Below are 24,581 nucleotides of genomic sequence, written 5' to 3'. Positions count from 1 at the left end.
ATGCAGGTGTAATCAATATTGTTTCAAATTCAATTACATCTTCCCACAACTTGGACTCTTTTGTTCAAGACTCCAATAGTCCATCAACAAATGAATTTTCTAAAAGTGAAATTTCTAGTGCTAAAGTTGAAGGTGAAGAAGCCCATTTTAGTAACCAACTGGATCAACAAGTTACTCGATACAACTTCCCAATAGTGATTGGATCTGACTGCAACTTTAGTCCATCTCAACTGAAAGGTATTGAGCTCCTACTAGATCTCAACCCAAGTCAAAGTGCCATTAGGAAAACTATAAAAAGCCAAAACTACGAAGAATGCATGAGCTTAGGCGAAAGTGTGCACGAAGACTCATTCATTTCTAATGAGGCTTGGATATGACTTCTAAAAACCCTCGATGTACCCTTTATCAAGTTTTAATAAATTTTTTCGCCGATCAAAAAAAAAAAAAGTGGGGACACTTGTCTCATCTCTTGCTAACTCAACCTTTACAAAATTAGAATTAGGACATTGTGTAAGGCTGGAAGAATGGCACCAGCTGTTTGCAGTCCAGGCATTTGAACTTTCTTCGTGCTGCTTTGCTGCTATTGTAATGTGTTCGCTGCTATTGGAAGCTGGCAGCCTGTGGCAGCTGCTTTTCATGTCAAATGATGTATCTTGCTGCTGTCCTATGCTGTGTCAAGATGTATCATGGTGTATCAAGCTATTTTTTCATGTCAAGGTGTATTAAGATGTTTTCCTATGGTGCTCTTCACGGCTGCTGTTGTGTGCAGTCCGTGAGGCTTGTCTGAACCTGTGCAGGTTGGTACAGCTGCTGCAGCTTGAGGCTTGTCTGCTGTCTTGCTATTTTGCAGGCCTGCTGAATTATAGCAAGCCATGCTAGCTGCCATTACCATGAGGTTGGTAGTTTTGTCCAAGGAATGGTCCAAGGCCCCATGGTTGCACTTAAGGACTCAAGGTTACCATATCATGCATGCTCTTCATTGGGAAGGGGAACAGTCTTACCCTTGGAGGTAAATGACGTGCATACTCAATTGGGAGGAGCTAGCTACTACCATTAAACTAAAGTTGGATACCAATTGCAATTCCATAATGAGCATAGAGAAATTCACCAACAATCAAATGGCAATAAACAAAAAAAATAAAAATGTACAACTCAAAGAAGGCCAAGTATCATATCTTTTAAGGGTTGTGCTTTTCTCCGTCTTCCACAAACAAATGTGTAAATTCCCTTTCGCTGTTTCGTGTAGAACTGGTTCTCAACATTTTTCCCATCAGTTGAAACATTTTCTGTTACTTTTAAATCAACCACGTCAGTAACTAGTTGTTCGGAAATATCTTTTTTCGAATGATTGTGCATGGTTAAAGAGTATCGAGGTGAGAGTGAGCATTTGTAACACTGCTACCCTCGCCTACTTTATTGTTGAGGTCATTCTATTGATCAACTTAAGCATCAAATTCGCATATAGATAGAAAATAAACCAACTGCTATAAAAGAGATCAGCTCATCAGCCTCGCCTTTCTTAAGAGCATCTACTACCCTTAAAACATATTCTTTTTCTTGTATAACATGAAACAGTTCTACTACCTTTCTCTGTCTTCCACAAATGAGAAATTTACCAAGTAAATAATTTACAAGGTTATTTGCTGACAATGGTTTCATAAGGAGTGTCCCTTGTCATCAAAAAATTGGTTTGCTTAATTCAAAGGTTTCAGATTCAAAGGTTTGGACAACCTAATCAGTGGCTTGAATTTCTACTTTCCATTTACAATTAAAAACTTTGGTCCCACTCCACCAATAACTCTTAGAATCTCATCAATCAAATATCCCAAAGTCTAGTAGAAGTTTTTCAAATATAACATGAAAATAAATCAAAGGGGAGAAACAATCAGGTGGTAAATGGGCTGCTGGTTTTTCCATAATGCATATTCAAACTCTATTTCAAAACTTTTCTTTTTTTGATAACTATACTATCATTAAAGCACAGACACACATAGAACTTATACTTAGAGGCATAGCTCTGGCTATACAACAAGGATCTCCATAGAGATCAATCCTAACTACCTCCATTACAAACACAAAGCTACAAAAAAAAATAAAACAAGAGAGACCAATTCACAAGTACACAAACAGATAAGGAAAACAAACACCACACACCGTACTTTTTACGACAAGATAAACCTATGAATGCAAGAGTTCTCTACTTAGTTTACACTCACAAATCTTGCTTTTATGTCCCTTTTACTATTTACACTTCACAAGATGAAAACTGTCACAAGTAGAAAACTTCACATGCCAGTAAAACTAAGTGCCCAATGCTAAATGTTGAGACTTACTGGAACAACTTCATCAAGAATGTTGACGTCCAAAATAGCAAGGACGGCACTGATACCTTGGATTTTGTGGGGACCTTCAACATGAAAGCAACCTTCCCATTATAAAATAGTCAAGATGACAGAATATTGCTCTATTAGCAAATAGTCAAGTTCACATTTTGCAAATACCAGCCAGCTTGCAGTTAAATTAGGATGGTATAACAATATCTGAGTATACGCAAAAAGTAAAGTTAGAAACTGTCACCAACCATCATTTGGCTCCAAACCAATGCCTTTTTGAAACTTTCAACAGCAATTTATGTCATTAAGAGCTATGTGTGCCTGACAAATAAATAAAACCAAAAAATTATTAGCCTTAAAATCGTCCAATTGGAATCATGCCATCAAAAACACATCAGAATGATCTCCATGAGGCCTAGAAGCCATTGAATAGAAAAACATGCAGACGAAGATGCATAAATACCATACGTAGAGCTGGCTAGGCATGCCAATAGGTGAATACTAGTAATCTGCTGATATAAATTGGTACAAATGAAGTTTGTGACAGCCAAAACTAAAAATTATTTACCTAGAACTGTCTAGGCATGCCAACACTTGAATACCAGTAGTCTACTAACATAAATTTGCTCACACAAAGTTTGTCAGATGCAGAACTCAAAAAATTTAGTAAACAAGAAACAAAAGAAGGAAATTTTATCCCCAAAACCCTATGCTCATTGCACTAAAATTACAATGGATGGATGGTACTAACCTGGCCTTGGTGAAACAAAGCTTTTACATTGTTTTCTCCATCAAATATTCCATTGACATCCTATTTGGTAAGTCTATCCACCTCTTGTCCATCATTTTATCCTCTTCCTTTAGCCATTTCTGTCCACACTAACAACCTGATTACTCAACAATCAACTAACAACCTGATTACTCAACAATCATAATTCAAATTGTTATCAAACATTATGGCCTTTATTGCCATGCTATTATCGATTACCGACCGAATGTTGTCACTAGTATAGTAAAGAGGGACACTGGATGCAAATAGGACAAATTTGATTGGAAAAATATTGCAATAGCCAACCATGTGATAGAAAAAGATATTGCATCGAATGGGTGCAATGCTAGTTTTATTGATGTACATGTAACAACAAATGGATTCAAGTAAAACAAAAAAACACATCAAGGTCACTTTTTTCAGTTTCTACCAACATAAGTAGCAGATATACAAGGCTACTCTAAACAAGACAAAAGCCCCCCTTTTGGTAGTGAGACTGTACAAATTTTCTATGGCTCCCCAGTGAAACGTATCTTATTTTTTTATGGCTTCCAAAATATAGCTTACATGTCACAACCAGGTGTGACTCCGATTGAGATTCCGGTGAAATATCAATGGTCGATCCTGTTGGTAACAACTATTGCGTCGAAGACCCACAAAAACAACCTTGAACATGCAGTTAGAAATGGAAAAGGAAAGAGTAAAGTAAAAGAAAAAAGAGGGAAAATTGCTAGCCAAACGGATGTGTTTCCCCAATCCAGCATAAAAAAATCCAAACCGATGTGTTTCCCCAATCCAGCATAAAAAATCCAAACCGCAACCCTAGGTCTCGATTACACAAAAATCCCCATATCTTTTCACCCACGAATTTCCAAACAATTGAAAAATCTAAAATAGGAGCAATGCTCTATGCCTATGAATCTCAAACAGGGCTTGGATTTCTCTTGAAGAAAGAAGAGGTACCACTAACTTAGATTACCTGCAGCCATGGCCAGAAGGACCGCCCCCACAACCGGAAATTCACCTCCGCCACTACCAATATCACCACACCACTGCCTCGGTCCCGAATACAACTGCAGAAACCCAACTGTCGAAAGAACCCAAACCCCTAATTTCAAAAAAAGAAACCCTAGATACATCACCACTGCAGAGAGAGAGAGAGAGAGAGAGAGAGAGACCAGTACCGGAGAGAGGAACCGATTAAGGAGGCGGAGATACTAGAGCTGCAGAACACATGCGTAGAACTGATCGAAGCCGACGAGATATAAGACCTAGTTTGGGGAAAATATCATTCTGTGTTGTGCGCGAGAGAGAAAAAGGGGAAATTTAGATACGGTGTAACTTAAAACGACGTAGTTTTGTGTTATATTTTTGTCACTTCAGAAGTGTCGATGTTACCAAAGACAAAAAAAAATTCCCTCTTTAAAATGGAAGACAACAAAGAATTCATCACCCTAAATCTTTCCTTTTGTGAGGAATTATTTCGTCACGTAATGGTTGCAAGTATATGTGGACGAAACGGATTAACGATAAAATTTATTTTTTCGTCACCTTATGTTTTTTTGTTCACCCTTTGCCGACAAAATTTATTTATTCGTCACTGATTAAGTGTTTTTGGCGACAAAATAAAATTTCCTCACCTTTAATTTTTCTGCCCTCTTAATTGGTGACAAAAAAATATTTTCCTCACAAAATAGATATATTTGGAGACGAAATCTACTTTTCTCACCACTATTTCGTCACATATTTTCATTTTTCTTGTAGTGTATTTTTGTTCCCTTTTTTCAGTTATTTATTTGTGGAGGAATGAGAAATATATATATAGTCAGCTTCCTGTAAATAAATCCCTTACATAGCTTAAGTAAGGACCTCATAGATCCCGATTGAATTTTAATGATCCGAACCGTTCAATGTGGTTAGAACGTAATTTTAAGGGTCCCCGCTAGAAATCAGCAAATAATATGACCGGAAAGTGCTTGATCTGAGCAATTTTCATTGAACAGTTCAATTAAAAACTGCTCAAAACAAGCACTTTTCGATCATATTTTTTGTTAATTTCTCTCGGGGTCTCTTAAAATCATGGTTTGCACACATTAAACAGTTCAAATTATCAAAATTTGATCGGGACATATGAGTCCTTACCTAGGGTCCTTACTTAAGGTTATTACAAGAAGCTTGTGGGTTCTATAAGAGATCCCTTATTTTAATAAAATATGGACCTCATGATCTTGATCAAATTTAGATGATTTGAACCGTTCAATGTGATCGGAATATAATTTTTAAGGGTCCCCTAAGACAAATCAGCAAAAAAATATACCTGGAAAGTGCTTGATTTGAGCAGTTTTCATTGAACGGTTTAATTAAAAACTACTCAAAACAAGCATTTTCCGGTCATATTTTTTGCTGATTTCTTGCGAAGACCCTTAAATCACGTTCTGCACACATTGAACGCTTCGAATCATCAAAATTTGATCGAAAAATGGGAGGTTTATATTTTATTAAAATAAAGGATCCCTTATAGGATTCGTGGTGTATATATATAATACACACACAGAGAGTCAGCTTCTTGTAAGGAATCTCCTACTTAGTATAAGTGTGGACCTCATAGATTCCGATCAAATTTTGATGATCCAGTCCATTCACTATGATCAGAACATGATTTTAAAGGTCCCCGCGAGAAATCGGCAAAAAATATGATTGAAAAGTGCTTTATCCGAGCAGTTTTCATTGAACGGTTCAATAAAAAAACTACTCAGATCAAACACTTTTGGTCAGATTTTTTGTTGATTTTAACGAAGATTCTTTAAATTACGTTCTGAACCTATTGAACAGTTCGAATCATCGAAATTTGAATAGAAAATGGAGGATTGGATAAAAGGAGATTAAAAATATGAATAGATGGGACAAGTTGGGTTCACAAAAATACTAGATAAGACTATATGCTTATTGGAATTTATTATATTGTATTTTGTTAGGTGAGATAAATATGATGAGGGTAATTTTCGACCGTTGGATGCAGAGATAAAGATGATGACGGTATCCCCTCCATTAATTAGTTAAATGTAATACTACATGGACAAATAGTCCAAACTTCGGGTTGGTGTTGTGCAGTGAGTACCATGCTGCACACCTCCAAGCAGTCGGATCGTGCATCTGATAGCTCGGATCTCATCTCAACAACCAACGATCGAGAGCCGTTCATTGCCGAGATGAGATTCGAGTTGTCGGATGCACGATCTGACGGCTCGGAGGTGCGCAGCACGGTGCTGCATACGCCACTGCACAGCACCACAGTGAGGTGCACAGGACCGTGGTGCGCACCTCCAAGCCGTCGGATTGTGCATCTGATGGCTAGGATCTCATCTCGGCAACCAACGATCGAGAGTCGTTCATCACAGAGATGAGATCCGAGCTGTCGGATGCACGATCCAACGGCTTGGAGGTACATACCACTGCACAACACCATCCCCCAATTGCAAATAGTCCACTATTGTCCAATTGCCCTTACTTTCTTGTGCAAACATACACCGAACTACGGAGTACAAAAAAAGAGGGTATATGTGAGTCCACCCTCAATACCGTTGATAGACCCCACCTATCTTTTTCCCACCATCAAACATACCAATTAAGTATAACATATGAATTGAGACAAAAAATTTCCTTGTTTCAGAACACTTTCTTAAAAAAGAGTATTTATTTTACATTTTTAAACTTAAAAATAATGTAATGAAATTTTATTTTATTTTAATTTTTTTGCACCACTCGAAAGATCTCAATGAGATCTATCAAACAAGATCCATATTGTTAAAAAAATAATTTGCATAAACACATTACTTTTGAGTTCAAAATTATCTTTCTTAAAAAATAAGTACTTAAAATGAGTTCTGAAACACACTCTAAGTCACAAAACAAAAAAATAATTAAGCCTGAAAAAGTTCTGTTATAGCATTTAGTGACTCACAATTGGTCACTAAAATAGGAAAGATTTTGCGACTAGAGCACCCTAGTCGCTCAAACATTTAATGCAGAGATATAATATAACCAGCTTCTTCTCGGTCGCAAAATAGTCATATGCTGGTCGCAATTCTTATTCATTAAACTCTTTTACGTGACAAAATACACTTCGGTCGTTAAATGAATTGGAGTTCAGTTGCTAAAAGTTTTCCCGCTAGCGGTAAAGTTTGGCGCTAAAGAATAGGTGATTCATATTTAGCGACCAACACATTGGGTCGCTTGTGGGAACAACTTTATTCTTTTCGCGACCAAGGAAGCTCTTAGTCGCAAGTACCATAGCAAAAGAGACCCAGATTTTGTTAGTTGCGAAAAGTTGGTCGCAAAGAACACTATTTGTTGTAGTGTGTTCTGGTGGTTGATGGTGCCCCGAGGTGCCTCAAATTCATTCTATTCCTTTGTTGTCAAAAATTGCAGAAATGCAGACATAGTATGTCGTGCGTTTGTTCAAAACGCCGTGCATCATGTCATCAGGTATGGCGGGGTATTGATGTTATACCGTGCTGATTCCCCCCGATTTGATATGCCGTGCGTTTCTTCATTAGGCCGCGCGTGATTTGTTTCCCTGACAGTTCTGCATTTTGTTGTTTCCTAAGACAAATTGCACGAAGGTTGAAGTTTGTCCTGTGCTAAGGCATTCCAGAGCCAATGCATGTCTGCATTGTACTTCCATGCTATGACCAAACCTTTTTCTATGCAAGACTCATGGAAAATTTGCATTTTTGAAATCGAAGGCTCTTTGAGAGTTGAAGTTGTTTCCTTTATTCTTCCTATAAATTCAAGCCTTCAACTTTGAATTCTTTCCATCCCACTAACTCTCTCTTTCTCCCAACGGCTCTTTCACTCTCCAGTTCGCTCCGTCCATGGCTAACTTCTATGGAAGGCGTCGATTGGCTCAATTTTTGGGCTCATGGCCTCTATTCCATGAGGTACCTTCGCAACATCCGTCTTCGTCCCGAGCTCTTGAGGGTAGCTGCAAATTTTTGGGATCCCGAGGCCCACGTGTTCCATTTTGGCGAGCAAGAGCTTTGTCCTACCGTGGAGGAGTTTCGTGCTTACCTTGGTAGCTACGGTTCGAGAGAAGTTATCATCCCTTCTGTGCATGAAAGCATCCATAAGGTCTTGTCTATGATCCTTGGATTGAGTAGCGGTGCTGCCCGCTACTTAGTCAGTGATGGTCAACTCAACATAATGCGACTTATTGAGATGTTCTCTCCTCTTGGCGATCTTGCAGACATGACCTACCAAACTCGGTGCATGACCGCCCTTTGTATGTGCCTACTTGCAGCCTATCTTTTGGTACCTTCCACCGTTCATGCTAGCTCGGCCCTGGTCAACATTGCTGTTCAAATCGAGGCTCGAAAGGATGTGATTCCCATGGTTTTGGCTGAGACGTTGATGGGTTTGGACAACATTCATTCTGGAGTGGTTGAGTCCTTCAGGGGTAGTCCTCTCCTCCTACAGGTTGATTTCTCACTCAGCTCTCCTTTTTCGAGTTCTTCTCACGTTCTCATTTTACCTCAATGCTCGGTTCAGATTTCTATGGTTTCTTACTTGTATTCCTCTCTTTTGCAGATTTGGCTTTGTGATAAGGTGAACGTGCTAACCATCCCTCTTGGCAATTGGGCGTACGAAGCCAGGCTACTCTCCCTACGATGCTTTGAGTTTGCGGACAGACAAGTTTCTGAGTGGGTCAACTTTTTTAGGTGCCTGCGAGCTGAGACCATTTCTTAGAGGCGCCCGTGGCTAGACCTTCGACCCATGACAGTGCACTTTATGGGCCCTTAGTGGGTCGTTCTTGCTAGATTGGAGGCTTTCACCTTCTATATTCCCTACCGGATTCAGTGTCAATTCGGCCTTAGACAAGAGGCCCCTGCGGAGGTTGTGGTAGATGTCATTCTGCCCCTCTTTCGTCACTCTGTTCTTTGCAATTATCAGCGATTCTGGAGAACTCGTGAGGTGATCGATGCACATCCTTACCCATCTATGATGGTTCGCGGGAGCTACCGGAAATGGCTTAGGAGGGGCATCGCTGCGAGAGCTGGGGCCCAGGGGAACTGACTCAATCCTACTACCCTTACCATGGAATAAATTGTGGATCTACTTTCATCATGTTGCACTTTTGTTTTCGAAAATCATGCTCAGCCTTATGTATTAGAAGCAATCATTATAATAAAATGAGTCGTGGAGGGTTTCCCCTTTCTCGATTTGGTGCTTCGAATTCTTACAACCTGGATTTTTATTTTGATTAATCGCGGGCCTCAGAGTAAGGCTTCCTACGTATCCTTATAGCCAAGGAATCAGGTCATAACGTAGTTCAGGGTAGGGTTTGCTCTGGTTTTGATACTCTCCTTTTGTGCTCTAAATTTTGCCTAGTACCGCCCTTTCGGGTTTTCGGTCTAGCGAGCTCATTTATTGCATGCCTTAATTTTTGCGTAGGATGCCCTTGCGGGTTTTCAATCCTAGCAGGCCTTTGCTCTAATTTTTGCTTGGGTCTGCCCGCCCTTGTGGTTTTCAGCCCAGTGAGCCTCTTTCAAGGGTAATAGCGCTTGAGTTGATCCAGGTTGACCAAAGTTGAAAAGTCATTTCCGTCCAAGTCAATAAGCTGCGTGGCCCCTCCGGATAGGATGGCCTTGATGATGTACAGCCTGGACCACTTTGGTCGGAACTTTCCGCGTGGATCATCGACTGGTGCCCGGATTTCCTTTAAGACCATGTCGCCTTCTGCTAAGTCCCTAGGCTTTACTTTCTTGTTGAACGCATGAGCAATCTTTCTCTGATACCCTTGAATATGATAGAGAGCCCTCAACCGACGTTCGTCAAACAATATGAGCTCTTCGAATCAATTGCTTAACCATTCTGCCTCTTGGACCTCACACTCAACCATAGTTCGAAGAGACGGAACTTCCAACTCAATGGGGAGTACAGCTTCCATACCATAGACCAAAGAGTAAGGGGTCGCCCCTGTTGGTGTACGTATGGATGTGCGATACCCCCATAAAGCCAGCTGCAATTGCTCATGCCAATCTCTTGCGGACTGTATGGTCTTTTCCAAAATGGCTTTGATCGTTTTGTTGGCTGCTTCCACGGCTCCGTTAGTTTGTGGCCGGTAGGTTGTTGACTTGTGCACTTGGATCTGGAATTCGTCTAAAACCTCCCTGGCTCATCCTTTGAAATGAACCCCATTATCGGATACAAATGCCTGAGGAACTCCATACCGGTAAATGACGTTTTGCTTGATAAAGTGAACCACTTGTACTGCAGTTAAGGGGCATAAGAAGCAGCTTCTACCCATTTCGTGAAGTAATCAACGGCCACTAAAATGAATTTACGGCCATTGGATGCTGTTGGTACAATCCTTCCAATGACATCGATTCCCCATACCGAGAAAGGCCATGGCGAGGTCATTTGATGTAGTTCAGATGGCGATACATGAGTGAGATTGGCATGGACCTGGCATTTGTGACATCGTCATACGTATTCCACACATTCTGTTTCCATGGTGGACCAAAAATATCCCTGCCTGAGGATCTTCTTGGCAAGCATCATGCCGTTCATGTAAGGGCCACGCACACCTTCATGAATCTCCTCCATCACCCTCCTTGCTTCTGCACCATGGATGCATAACTTGTGCATGCCATAGTGCGACCTCCGATATAAAATTCCACCGCAGATGATGTATTGAGCCGCCATCCGCTGGAGGGTGATCTTGTCTTTCTTGCTTGCTTCAGTGGGTAATTCTCCTTTTTCCACGAATCTCCAAATGTCGTAATACCAAGGGTGACCATCATCGGGCTTGTCAACGGGTATGACATGCTGATATACTGGTGTATCCCTTTGTTCGATCACAATTGGCCTTAGCTTTATGCCAATGGGAATTCCAACCATGGATGCCAATGTGGCAAAGGCGTCTGCAAACTGATTTTTGAGCCTTGGCACATGAATAAAAGTTACCTTGTTGAAATGGGGGATGAGATCCTCAAGATCTTGATGGTATGGCTTTAGCTTTTCCTCTTTGACTTTCCAATCGCCATTGGCCTGTGATACTACCAGGTTGGAATCTCCTACTACCTCCAATTTCTCTATACCAATTTCAATTGCCACTTCCATACCTACGATGCAAGCTTCGTACTCTGCTTAGTTATTGGTAACTTCAAAATTTAGCTTGAATGCGAGCAGAATGTGGGATCCGTCGGGTGCTATCAACAGCACGCCAATTCCAAATCCTTTCTGATTAGCTGTTCCATCGAAGTACAACTTCCAGACATCTTCAGCCATAGTCATTATGTCTTTATCGGGAAACTTAAACTCGGCATCTTCACATCCTTTGACTGAGCAGTTGGTCAAGAATTCCGCAACGGCTCTTCCCTTTACAGACTTTCTGGTGACATACTTTAGTTCGAATTCTGCTAACATCAATAGCCATTCTTCCCGTGAGAGCCGGTTTCTCAAATAAGTACTTGAGAGGGTCCATTCGAGAAATCAGCCTCACTGGGTAGCTAGCATGTAATGTCTTAATTTCTTGGAAGCCCAGACAAGCGCCCAACATGTCTTCTCTAATGGAGTATAACGCTCTTCACATCCAATCATCTTCTTGCTCAGATAATACACAGCTCTTTTAACCCCATCATCTCCTTCCTGTGCCAGCATACATCCTGTGGAGGACGGAGTGACTGACAAGTATAGGATTAAAGGTTTTCCCAACATGGGGGGTGTTAACACCGGTGGATTTTGCAGATAAGTCCGAATTGCCTCGAAAGCCTCCTGACACTTATTGTCCCATTTGAACGGCACACCTTTCTTGAGCAGGCAAAAGATTGGTTCACAAGTTAAAGTTAGTTTGGCAATGATTCGGCTGATAAACTGCACTTTGCCAAGAAAACTCCTCACATCCATTTCAAACCTCGGCGGCTCCATTTCTAGAATGACCATGATTTTTGAGGGGTCAACTACGATACCACGAGTGGTAATCATGAACCCGAGCATTTTTCCAGCCGTGACCCCGAATGTGCATTTGGCCGGGTTAAGGCGCATCCTATATTTTCTGATCCTTTCAAAGAATTTCTTGAGTGCAGGCAAGTGCCCTTCCCGCTCCTTGGCCTTGACAATCATGTCATCAACGTAAACCTCTACTTCTTTATGGATCATGTCGTGTAACAAGGTCGTGGCGGCCCGCTGATAAGTAGATCCTGCATTCTTTAATCCGAAAGGCATTACCTAATAGCAAAAAGTTCCCCATTCAGTGACAAACGTGGTCTTCTTCCAATCCTCTGGGGCCATGAGGATTTGGTTGTACCCTGAGAAACGGTCCATGAAGGAAAGTAAAGCATACCCAGCAGTGTTGTCGACCAGCACATCAATGTGTTGCAATGGGAAATCATCTTTTGGACTTGCCTTGTTGAGGTCCCTGAAATCAACGCAGACCCTAATTCTTGTTGGAAGTTGACTAGAATTCCTAAATTGACTAGGATTCCTATTCCTATTCGGTTTAGGTTTATTTAGTGCTTTTCTATAAATAGAGACCTTGGGGGTTCCTAGGGTTATGGTCTGTCTGTCTGTCTGTCTGTCTCCCTCTCTCTCTTTCTCTCTCTCTCTCTCCTTGTAATAAGGTGGGGAGCATTTTCAGAATCTTTTTTGTGTGTCCAAACCGAAGCATATGCCCTTTGATGATCATGAAAGAAAGTCTTCTGGGTTTTCTGTGTAGGGGGAGAAAGCTATAGAGGAGAATTGAAAGGGGTTTGTTTGATTTTGATCGATCATTTGCTTGTGGAACTACGCATTAGCTAATCTTTGCGTAGTACATCCTCCTCTCTATACATAAAAGGGGCCCCCGTGGTCTCTTCTTCCTCAGTCACGGCACCCTTGCCTCTCGTCGGATCCCTCGGCGGAGACCCGCTCGGCCCCATGCCATCACCATTGGCACCAGTGTCGCCAGTGTTTCCAGGACCACCACCAGTCACCACCGAGCCGCTCACGGCCATATTCGGGTCCAATGGCCTAACAACGGGTCCTGCGACCCTCGGCTCCTCTCTCGCGCGAGGGACCTCCTCTGCCGTGCGATGCTCGTCGCTGCCACCGACCTCTTGCTCATGGCTTTGTTCGCCATCGCCGCCGCCCGTAGCCTTTGCACCTACGCCTACGACGATCTCTGTCGGTTGTTGATCTCCTATTTCGACTTCCATTGGGCCTCCCGCGTCCTCCGGCCGATCAACCACTTCTCCTCCAGCATTGTTGCCACCATGGTCCACCATGGATGTTCGTGTATTTGGGTTTTGGTTCGATTTCGGAAGCAAAACTAGGGTTTTGATTGGAGTGTCAGAGAGTAAGAGAGTGTGAGAGGGGTGTTTTGTTTCGAAATTGCCTTTGAGCGGTTTCTAAACGTCCCAGTCGATATATGGGACAGAAACAGGTGTGGGCCGGGTCTGGGCCTTTTCCAGACCCGAGCCCTAACAAGCCTCCCGCGCGTGAGGGAGTAGCTACTTCGCGCGATGAACCAATTGGGTTTCAGGCCCAATACAGCTTCTAGTCAGGCCCAATCATGTTTGTCTCTCTTACAAAGGCCCATGAATCCTTGTTATGGCATCACAACATTCTTAGGGGTCGTTTTGAATTAATTCTCTCAATCTAGAGCATTTTATTTCCCCAATAGTGGTCCGCCCGCACATGATCAAATTTCGAATCAAGGACGATCCATCCGTCCAATTTCAAATCAGCGACGATCCATCCGTCCAATTTCAATTTAGCAACGATCCATCTGTCCAATTTCAAATCAGCTACGATCCATCCGTCCAATTTCAAATCAGCGACGATACATCCGTCCAATTTCAAATCAACGACAAGTCAGCAGTGATCCATCCGTCCAATTTCAAATCAAAGACGATCCATCCATCCAATTTCAAATCAGCGACGATCCATCCGTTCAACTCATTTGCTCCCCAGGAGAGTTCACATCATCGATTGATCCGCTCTCCGATCCATTGCTGCACGGTTTTTTATATACTTGTTTGCATTTTCCATTTAATTGGCTTTTAGGCTGGTTTGATGGGTGTCTAGAAATCTTTGACGTTACTTGTACTAGTCAATGGTGCTCCACGTGCCGTCAAAGAGGGACTACTGTAGACACCCCAATCTGGTTTCCCAATTGATTTACTTCATTTTTCGGTTTCTTGTTTCTCCGATGATGAATCAGATTAAAAACAGTCTTGAGAGTGAAATGGTTTGAGTTTGGAATGAGTGGAACCTATCCTTAACCCCGAAACCCTAAGTCAAAACCCTGACCTCAGGTTTTACCGTCGCGCGTTGAATGGGAACTCAAGTGCGATGCTCCATCTGCCAGGTGTTGGTCAAAGTCAATAGCCTTGACTGTTGACCAGAGCGCGGGTTTGTGGGATAGTCACGTGATTATGTCACTCTCTCGCACGATGGTCAACACCTGTCATTTTCACCTTTTTTCCAGCTGGATTTTTTGATGATTAGGGGGCTACTGACCTGTGGAACCCTATTTTCGTCGATTGAATAGCGTTTTGCAGGTTCATGGGTTGCACCACCCTCACAACCACTCCTATCACCTTGTTGGCCTCTTTCTCCACCAAGGGAAGCTGGCCAGCCTTGTTGGCTGGCTGCTAAGCCAAGTTCTCCACCAACCTAGCACTCTCCCACCTCCTATAAATACCCCATTGGTCTTCCATTATAAGGGTTACAAAAAAAATCAAGCAAGAAAGGCTATACAATCCCTAATACACTTGGTCTTCCACTATCCTTGCCACTTTCATACACTCATTTCACAAGCTCAAACACCTTGTTCAAGCCATTTCCATATCACTCAAGCAAAGGTATAAATTTACTGTCTGTTTACTGTTTTGATCCCTGAGGAGGGCTGGTAGGGCCAGGGCTGGTAGGGCCAAGGCTGGTAATCAATACCAGTTCTGGTCCTAAAGTCAGCAGGGTTACAAGAGCTGTGTAACTAGTACACCTACGCGCAATGGAGCCATTCACGCGCGTGACTGTCCTCGTCAACACGTGACGGTCCTCGTGGGGATAGGATGCTAGTTATTTTCTATTTTCTGTAGTATTATGAATCATTGTGAAGCATGATTAAAATTAATCCACTGACTTGCTTGCTAAAACTCATAGCTTAGCTTTAGGTTGCCTATTTAATTGCTTTGGAATGTCCCTGGGTTGCCTATGAATATGTCTCAGAGTTCAGACATGCAACAGCAATTCCTGGAAGTCTAGTCAAGATCCAAGCGCGATGATCTCACCGCATCGCGTGATGGTCAACTTATTTCTAGAAATTGCCCTTGTATGGGCAATTTGGTCCATGACCTTTGTTTTAATACCCCCACTGTTTAGGGGTTGCATCTTATTCTTGTTCATCCTGTTTGTAATAAGGGAGGCTTAAAAATTCATCCTTATTCCTTATCCAACTTAAGTATTCATCCTCCACTTTTTGAACTGTTATGATTTCATCCCTATTTTTTTAATACCAAAAGTGCCCCTCATACACACACACACACACACACACACACACACACACACACACACATATATATATATATATATATATATGGGTACAGAAATTTGGGACTCAAAACTAATCTTGGGGGTCCTCGGCGTTATTTTAGGGATTTGCAAAACTAATTTCCTAAATTCATGGTTTCCTTTTTCGTTTCAAAATTGCTTAAAAGGTTATAATCCCCATCTTCATGAAAAGCAGGGAACTGAACCCCCCACAAATTGCAGTCCCATTCCGTCCCACTGTGTCTTTCGTCCCAAATGTCGTCCAGAAGAGTAAGAACATCTCTCTCTCTCTCTCTCTCATCCTCCGAAGTCCTCCACTCATCATCCACAAACATCCGCCGCCATTCACTAGTCCTCCCTTCGGTGGGCGGCGATCCACTTGTCCTCCGACAACAGCTGCCGCCATCCATCAACAGCCGCCACGTTGGAGTTTGGATCCCTATCGGAGACCTTGAAGAATATAGGTAGAGCCAACGAATCAAGCAAGCCACGCAACAGCCTGCCGCCATCGAAACTCCCAACGTTTGTCGTACAGATCGGAGTTCAACAAGAAAGCCTCACGAATTGAGTTGGGCATCCACGCTGAAATTTTATTTCAGAGTTGAGGTTTGTGTTGGCTCTATATTGATGCTGTTGTTGGTTAATCTGTTCGGTCCATTTGCTGTTGCTACTGATTTGTTCTTGATGGTCGTGGATGGCCCTCAGTTTTAGGGTCTTGTAGATCTTATTAGTGGATGATGATTGCTGATGTTACTAATAAGAAGGCTTTGCTCTATAAGGCTTTTGATTGGGCTTTCCTGATGCTGCTTGTGCTTTCATATTTATCGTGTCCACGTTGTAATCGTCATTGTAATTTAACCATGTAATGTTATGGTAATTTAGCCATATTCTTATTTTTTTATGGTAATTTAGCCATGTTCTTTTCTTTTTGATACGCACCTAAGATTGCTTGATCGTGGTGCTTAAGTCCGTTAGTTAGAAGTGCTTTTAGCTATTATTGTCGTTTTTAGTCGATATTGCACGTAAGGTGTGTTTTTAGTGTTTTCAGGTAAAACGTGCAAATAAGGCGCATTTCAACGCCATGGATGGCCCAAGTGCTTCCAAGTACCCGAAGACCCTGTTGGCCCCTTAAAATCTGTCTAAGTATGGAAAAATGACTTTCAGAAAAAGTATCGATTTTCGAGATTAAAAATGGCGGTAATTGATCCTTGAATTTTTGTAAGAGTAACTACAAAGTTACAAGGTTTTATTTGAAAAGCAAGGTCATATTTTGAGCCATTTTCTCTTGCGAAAATTGTGCGGATTTCCATTTTACACTAAAAGTGGGGGGTTGACATTTTGATTTAATTGGAATCTTGAAATTCTGGTAATGCCATTGTTTCCAAATGGGGGGTATTTTCTTATTTTCATTAAATAAATTAAAGTAAAGAAAAGGTAAAAGAAAGGTTTAAAATGTAGTCTTTACTTATAAGGTGCTGTGGAGCTGTGGAAGTTGCTGGGAGCCGTCGGGTGTCAAGTTCTGGAGGCTGGCCTGAAGACTGGAGATAAGCTCCGCGTATCGATACGGATTAAGGGCCGTATCGATACGCGTTGGTTATCTTGCCAAGCAGAGAGTCCCGTATCGATACGGGAATAATCTGTATCGATTCGGGATTGTTACGGGAGATTGGCCTTTTCAGCTTAACGATGTGGTATCGATACTTTGCTTAATCTGTATCGATACGGAGAGCCTTCGGCCAGATATTTTGCTACTTTTTGGGCTTTCCATTTATGGAATACTTGCCTTTTATACTATGTTTTTAGATATTTGAGGAGAGAGAAACCCATTGTGTATAAATAGGGGTCTCCTCTCTCCCTTTTGTATCTAGTTAATTATTAGCTTTAATTTTTCCTCCATTAATGTTCTTTCAAGCTTTTCTAGTGTAATCTCTTAGAACTCAAGTAAGTAATTCTTGTTTGTTAATTTCTCGTTTATTAAAGTTGTTCCTACGGACTAGATCTTTTATAATATCAAGTTTATTTTCGTTTTTATCGGTTAAAAGTCATGTCTCGTTTTTATGCTTTCTTCCATGCTTTAGCTATGTGTGAGTAGTTGATAGGCCAAGTCTCGGGGTAATCTTTCCCGAGGACTTAGGTGGTTATTTGGTTCTCAAACCTTCGGGCTTAAAATCTTGGTTTTCGAAATTTCATTAACCTAGCCTTTTTGGTCTAAGCGAGGCGTGTTAACTCCTTGGTATGAAGTTTAGTCAAGCGGTCTTGGCAAGCGACATATTGAGGGCTCGTGGCCCCCTACGTGTTAGATACATTAGCAAATATAGGTTGATTTAATTCTGGTTAATCACATCTTTTGATAAACGTAGTCATTAAAGCTAAATCTTCCGGGCGTGAGCACGCGGTCGTGACTCTCGCCTGAGTTAAATTGAGAACCGGTAACATCCTTTGTCAAGGGTTAGACGATCCCTAGACTTGCCTCGTTTTAGTTTATTAAGCGTTATCCTAGTCTTTTGCCTTGGCAATTTTCACCGTTTAAAGAAAAACGGTGTTGGCTGTCTTAAACGCCGAAACCACCATATAAAACCTACAATCCAATTAAGCTATATTCGAATTCTCTGTGGGTACGATCCCGGACTTCCGGATATGATGCTACCAACGATCTAGCCCTACGCTTGGGGTTTTCAACCTTATATTTGAAGGCGAGGTTTGAGGCGAAGCACTTTTCTTTTTTTATGGTAATTTAGCCATGTTCTTACTTTTAAATTGGTATATAAAGTCCATATGGTTTTGGGAAATTGGTTGTCCATTATTTAGATTGCAATAGAGAATGTATTCTTTTGATTGTGGGCATTTAGAATGTAACAAAAAATGGACCACCGAAATGGTTAACTTGATAATGAATTCTGCTTCGATCTGGGTAAATTATCAAACATGGGTAATTTACCACCAAAACCTAATGTTGCATGGTGGATTCACAGGAAAGTTTAGTGATGAACAGGGCTTTGAACATCTTATTTGGGACATATATTGGTCATGTAAGATTGATCATCAACACAAAAAATGATATGTATTGGCCTACTTGACATGATAAAGTGATAAAGTGATCAATTTACCACCAAAAATAGAATTGAGCAATCAGTGGGATCTGTTAGATGTTTGAAAATAATGATTTGTTCTTCCCCCTGTTGTAGCCGTAAATTAAGGGAGTGGAATTCATCTGTCCCCTCTCTCTCTCTCTCTCTCTCTCTCTCTCTCTCTCTCTTATATATGTTTAATATATATATATATATATATATATATATATATATATATATTACAAAATAGAATAAAGGGTAATAAAGGTAATTTACATATTGCAAGGATGAAATCATAAGCATGAAAAAATGGGAGGATGAATTCTTACATGGCATAGAAAAAGAGGATGGATATTTAAATATTCCTTGTAATAATTATTTACTTTCAGTACATATAAACTGCTTGGTTCAACCCTGGGTGTGGATAGAGGTGTCAAATGTGCCGGTCGTGCCGTGCCGTGCCATTTTCTTCCGTGCCAACTGTGCTTCGTGTCGTGTCGTACCGTGCCCGTTTACTTTCAATGTGCCATGGTGTGCCGTGCCGTAGTGGGCCATTTTGCTTTGTCGGGCTGTGTCGGGCCGTGCCTTTTTTAAATCGTGTCATGTCGTGCCGTGCCTAATTAATTAATCATGTCGCGTCGTGCCGTGCCTTTTTTTGTCGGGTCGGGTCGGGTCGTGCCGTGCCTTTTTTGTCGGGTTGTGTCGTGCCGTGCTTTTTTTTTGTCGGGTCGTGTCGTGTTGTGCCTTTTTTTGTCGGTTCGTGTATTGCCGTGCCGGCCCTTAATCGTGTGTCGTGCTGTAATCGATTTTCGTCTAAAAAAAAATCTTCCCAAAGAACACACATTCTAGTGCCCGGTGCCTCTAATGTTCTTAAGTTTGCATATTGTGGTATTCAATATTTCAATCCTAATGAGTAACGATTATCCACTATCAAGTATTCAAGTGTCCTACGTTCAACAGTGCAAGGTGCATCCCCATAGAGAATACATGCTCTCACAAATGTTATATTCAAAATTAACATAATAACATTAGTAACTAACGTTGTTGGCAATGGACAGGGTTCGAGCCCGGGATGGACGTTTGGGATTCATTATGGGTAGTCTTTGAAATCCATACTAACATGTTGCTAAGAGAGAGAGAGAGAGACAATAGCATCATTACTATCAAAGAATCACCATGAAATTCAATGTTGCTGTGGAGGTTCGGATGGGTGAGACCGTGAGACTTAGGACTAGAAAGCAGATTTTTCACATTCAGTAGAAAAGCTTGGTTTGGAATCTTCGGATGGGTGAGACTGTGAGACTTGGGACCAGAAAGCAGATTTTTCACATTCAGTAGAAAAGCTTGGTTCGGAATCTTCGGATGGGTGAGACCGTGAGACTTGGGACCAGAAAGCAGATTTTTCACATTCAGAAGAAAACCTTGGTGCTCATTCTCGACCAAATCAAAAGCTATTTGAAATGTGAGCAGAGCATCATCCTTATTTTCAGATTGTAGAAGTATTTTCAAGATTAATTATATGATAAGATCACAGTTTTAAGAAAATCCGTTATTTCTCAAGTAAAAGATGACATTTTATTAGAAAAATCGTGGTTGAATGCTTTATCCATATTGCACAATATAATCATCCACATTCACCAATAAATTTATACCTGGATCATAAAAAAAGAAATTCCCCCAGAAAATAATAAAAGCCAATGTCAATTAAAAATAAATTCATTTATTAACCAACTCATATCAATCTCTGTACATATTACAATCAAAGCTATTCTGATAAAAAAAATTTACAATCAAAGCCATTCTGAATCTCTGATGGAATATGGATGCACCAGTTGCATATATAAAAAACTACAATAAAAGAAAGCAATTCATAACAGCTCAATCAACATCTTCTTTTGACAAAAAAAATTGCATCATTGAGCATCTGTAATGTACCAAACAACAAAGAAAATACACATTGGCATTCAGTAGAACATCTGGAAAACGCTTGCATTATCTGGGTAATGTACAGTACAGAATGCTAAAGGTAGACAAAGCAATACATGGAGGTCCATGGCAACAAGCTCCTGAGTCCTAAGAGGGCCTTTGTTGTTGATAGTCCTACAAGAGAGCCACCAAGTACATCGGAAAACTTACAAGTTTCTCAAGGAATACACCTAATGTTGACAGCTGGGTTTGGACCATGGATTTGTTGAAGAGTTTATCATGCCAAAGGTAGACAAAGCAATACTGCCAATACTAAGGCAGTGAAGTCACAAAAGCTAAATTGGTAAATCCTTCTAAAATCCATGATCTATACCCGGCCTAAAATCAGCAAGAAGATAAAATAAGGAAACAAAAAACAGACCAGAGGTGGGAAACAGTCTTTAGCGGCACGACGAGGAACGGAAAATCCTCCATGTGTGCTTGTATTAGAGGCTGTAAGTGTCTTGCAAAACACCAAAACTGTTTCAGTACTGAGATAGCCACGCACTGCTCAAGGAGTTTTGATAGCCACACACTGCTCAAGGGGTTTTCATGTTTTGCAAGCATACCAAAACTCCTTAAGCAGTGAGAGGCAAACTGTTTTCCATGAAAACCCCTTGGGCAGTGCGTGGCTATCTCAGTACAGCACAGAATTAGGCAAACAAGACAACCAATTAACCAATACCCAACAAGAAAAAAGAAAAGGGGCAAATTAAAAGTTGGGGATGAGGGCGATCAAGTGGGTGTTAAAGAGTGGCCACAAAGCAACAGACCAACAGAAAATTGAAAATTAATTCAAATCATGGGGGAGAATTACATTATAGTTGAAAGAGGGGTGGTTGTCTAAAAAGCAAGAAGAATAAGAGAGAAATTGAATAGAAAAATACAGGAGAAAGTCATGGTTGGAGAAAGGGAGAAGAGAGAGGGGTTCTAACTTCTAAAAGATGTGAAGAAAAGGGAGGGTATCAAATAATAACAAGGAATTCAAAGTATGATTCCTCCTCCATTTGCAGTTCTGAGAAGAGGGAGCCGGAGCATCAAACATACAAAAAAGAAGAAGAAGGTATCAATGTTTGACTACCAAAAACTACAATATAAAACTCATGAACCAAAAACTACAATAAAACTCATAAAGATTAGAAGAAACGAATAGAAACAACATTGGGGTCTTCTAATAACTGATAAGCATACATCAAGTGAATATATCAGCAATTTTAATTTTTGGTTACCTCTTCTTGTAGTGCAAAAAATTAACGCTCATGCAATGCAATCAAATAAACAGCTAACAGACTAACAAACTAACAGACTGGAGGGGCTAGGCCGCCACCTCAACTTAGCAAATAGAATATGCGAGGGGTTATGCCACTACCTCGGCTAAGCAATGCAATCAAATAAAACTAACTATACTAACTAAAAACAAACTCAATATTTAGCCTGGCTTCGTTACACCTCAGGTTTGGCATAAAACTAGGTTAGAGGTATCCACCAAGCTAAATACGAGCTAATAACACATCAAGATCAAGAACAAAAGTTGAAAAGTTTTGAAGAAAACTGAAATAGAATTATGCTTAGATATAATCATCATAGCAGAAAATTGAAATGGATGCAACATTAAGTTGCCAATAAGGCCTTCATAAGTTGCAACACCACTTCGTAGAATTATAGTTCATAACAATATCACTACGGCTCAGACATTACTTTTTTTTTTTTTTGATCATCATAGCCGAAAATTTAAATGGATGCGGCAACGTTAAGTTGCCATTAAGGCCTTCATAAGTTGCAACACAATTACACTTCGCTTAGCCAAAAACTGGGGTTGTGTTTGTGGCTTATTCATTTCAGACTAAAGGAGACACACACACACACCAGTACACCACACTACCCCCACACACACACCACACTGCCACACACACACACACACACACACCACAACGCATGCAGGCAACATCCATTTCAGTTAAGTGAAGCTAAACAGACCACAAGGCATGCAGCAAAACTTAGGCTCAGCATATTAGTTAAGAAAATACATCATAGCCAAAAACTGAAGCGGGGGCAATATCATGTTGCCATTTAAAGCCTTCATAAATTGCCACAACATTCACTTCAGTCCACTTACTGAATAAATAAGCCACAGAACACCACACTGCCACACACACACACACCACACTACCACACACACACACACATCCCACAACGCATGCAGGCAACATCCACTTCAGTTAAGTGAAGCTAAGCAGACCACAAGGCATGCAGCATAAAACTGAAGCGGGGGCAACATCATGTTGCCATTTAAGGCCTTCATAAGTTGCCATAACACAATACTGAAATGAATAAGCCACAGACACAACCCCAACAGAATAAATGAATAATAGAATCAAACCAAATGCCAGCAGGTGAGCAGCACAGCAGGTCCCCTAATCACTGTCTATATCAGAATCTGCAAAATAGCCTCTGAATTCATCTTTAGCTGAGCGTTTTTGAATTCCAAGGCGTGCATCCTCCCAATCTTTCAAGCATATGAGACAATCCAAAATGTCTGGAGCTAGTCTGCTCCTCCTCTCATCCAACACTCTTTTACCTGCACTAAAAGCAGATTCAGATGCCACTGTAGACACGAGAGGGGTTAGTAGATCACGTGCCATGATTGAAAGAACGGGATATTTATCTTCATTTTTTCCCCACCAAGCTAAGACATCAAAATCACGCCTATCATTCACGTCAATAGATTCTAGGTCCAAATATTTCTCAAGTTCAATACGTGAAGTTATAGTGCTACTTCCTATTCCTAAATTTGAACTAACAAAATCCCAAAATTCATCATTGGTACTTGTAGAAGATGTTAAAGGAGCAGCAATACAAGCAACATTAGAACGAAACTTAGATTCATATTTAGCATACATGGTAGTCAATAAATCATTCACATTAGCAAAAAAAGGTAAAGTAGTAATCCCTAAATTCATACCAATCTCTCTTAAGAGCAAGCTAACACCTTGTAACTTCATCCTAGGGTCTATTACTGCAGCTAACATAAATATTGGTGGCATTTCCTCATAATATTTTTTGAATTTTACTTCCATATCTAATTATCTATACAAGCATGTGCAAAATTTGGATGTTCCCTATGTTTACGAAAATTGACACTGATATTGAAAAGATGGTGAAGCACAATACAAGAAGTAGGATAACGAACACCCGAACAAGCTACGGTAGCAACATAAAACACTTTCAAAAATTTCATGAACTCAAAACCAATTTCCCAATCAGCTAGAGTTAAAGGATTACCACGACACAGTCGATATCTGTGATTAACAAAAGCAGATATTGCATCACTATATTTCCTACAAGACTTTAACATAAGGTAGGTCGAATTTCAACGATTTTGAACATCAGAGTTCATATTTTTTGGTTTAAGATTGTATAATGATGTGCACAATTTATCAAATTCTTGTTGCCTAGATGGGGAAGTAGCAATAAAAAAATAGCATTTCTAATTTTTGAAATCTGTGGAGCTATATGTGTCAAACCATCTTGCACAACTAAGTTAATGACATGGCATACACATCGCAAATGCAATAATATATTGACCAAAATAAGGAGTCATCAAATTTCTTATAAACAATGGAAGTGTAGCAGTATTAGCGCTATGGTTGTCAAAAGTAATGCTATAAACTTTATCAACAACTTCAAAATCCCTAAAAACACCCATAATACTTTCAAAAATCTGTTCAGCATCATGAGGAAACTCCACTAAACGGAAAGCAATAATTTTTTTTCGCAAAGTCCAACTAGAGTCTATATAATGAGCAGTCACACAAATATAACCACGATTATTTATACCAGACCACATATCAGAAGTAAAACCAATTGCACCAACAGTTGCAAGTTCACTAATCAAATCTTTTTTAACTTCACTAT

The 24,581-nt window shown here is 40.6% G+C and overlaps 1 long non-coding RNA gene across 1 annotated transcript; it reads right to left on the bottom strand.

The window, feature by feature from the left end:
• Positions 1 to 1,033: 1,033 nt before the first annotated feature.
• On the bottom strand, positions 1,034 to 4,561 carry LOC131301447 (uncharacterized). Its single transcript, XR_009191283.1, has 6 exons — positions 4,287 to 4,561; positions 4,082 to 4,210; positions 3,085 to 3,220; positions 2,582 to 2,654; positions 2,334 to 2,407; positions 1,034 to 1,430 (listed from the first exon to the last, which is right to left on the bottom strand). It is a non-coding gene; the product is annotated as an uncharacterized LOC131301447 (long non-coding RNA).
• Positions 4,562 to 24,581: the final 20,020 nt, after the last annotated feature.

The sequence above is a fragment of the Rhododendron vialii genome, chromosome 9a (genome assembly GCF_030253575.1).
Source record: "Rhododendron vialii isolate Sample 1 chromosome 9a, ASM3025357v1".
NCBI classification, from domain to species: domain Eukaryota; kingdom Viridiplantae; phylum Streptophyta; class Magnoliopsida; order Ericales; family Ericaceae; genus Rhododendron; species Rhododendron vialii.
Note: the sequence above shows the minus strand (reverse complement) of the source record. Positions and strands in the feature narration are given on the sequence as shown.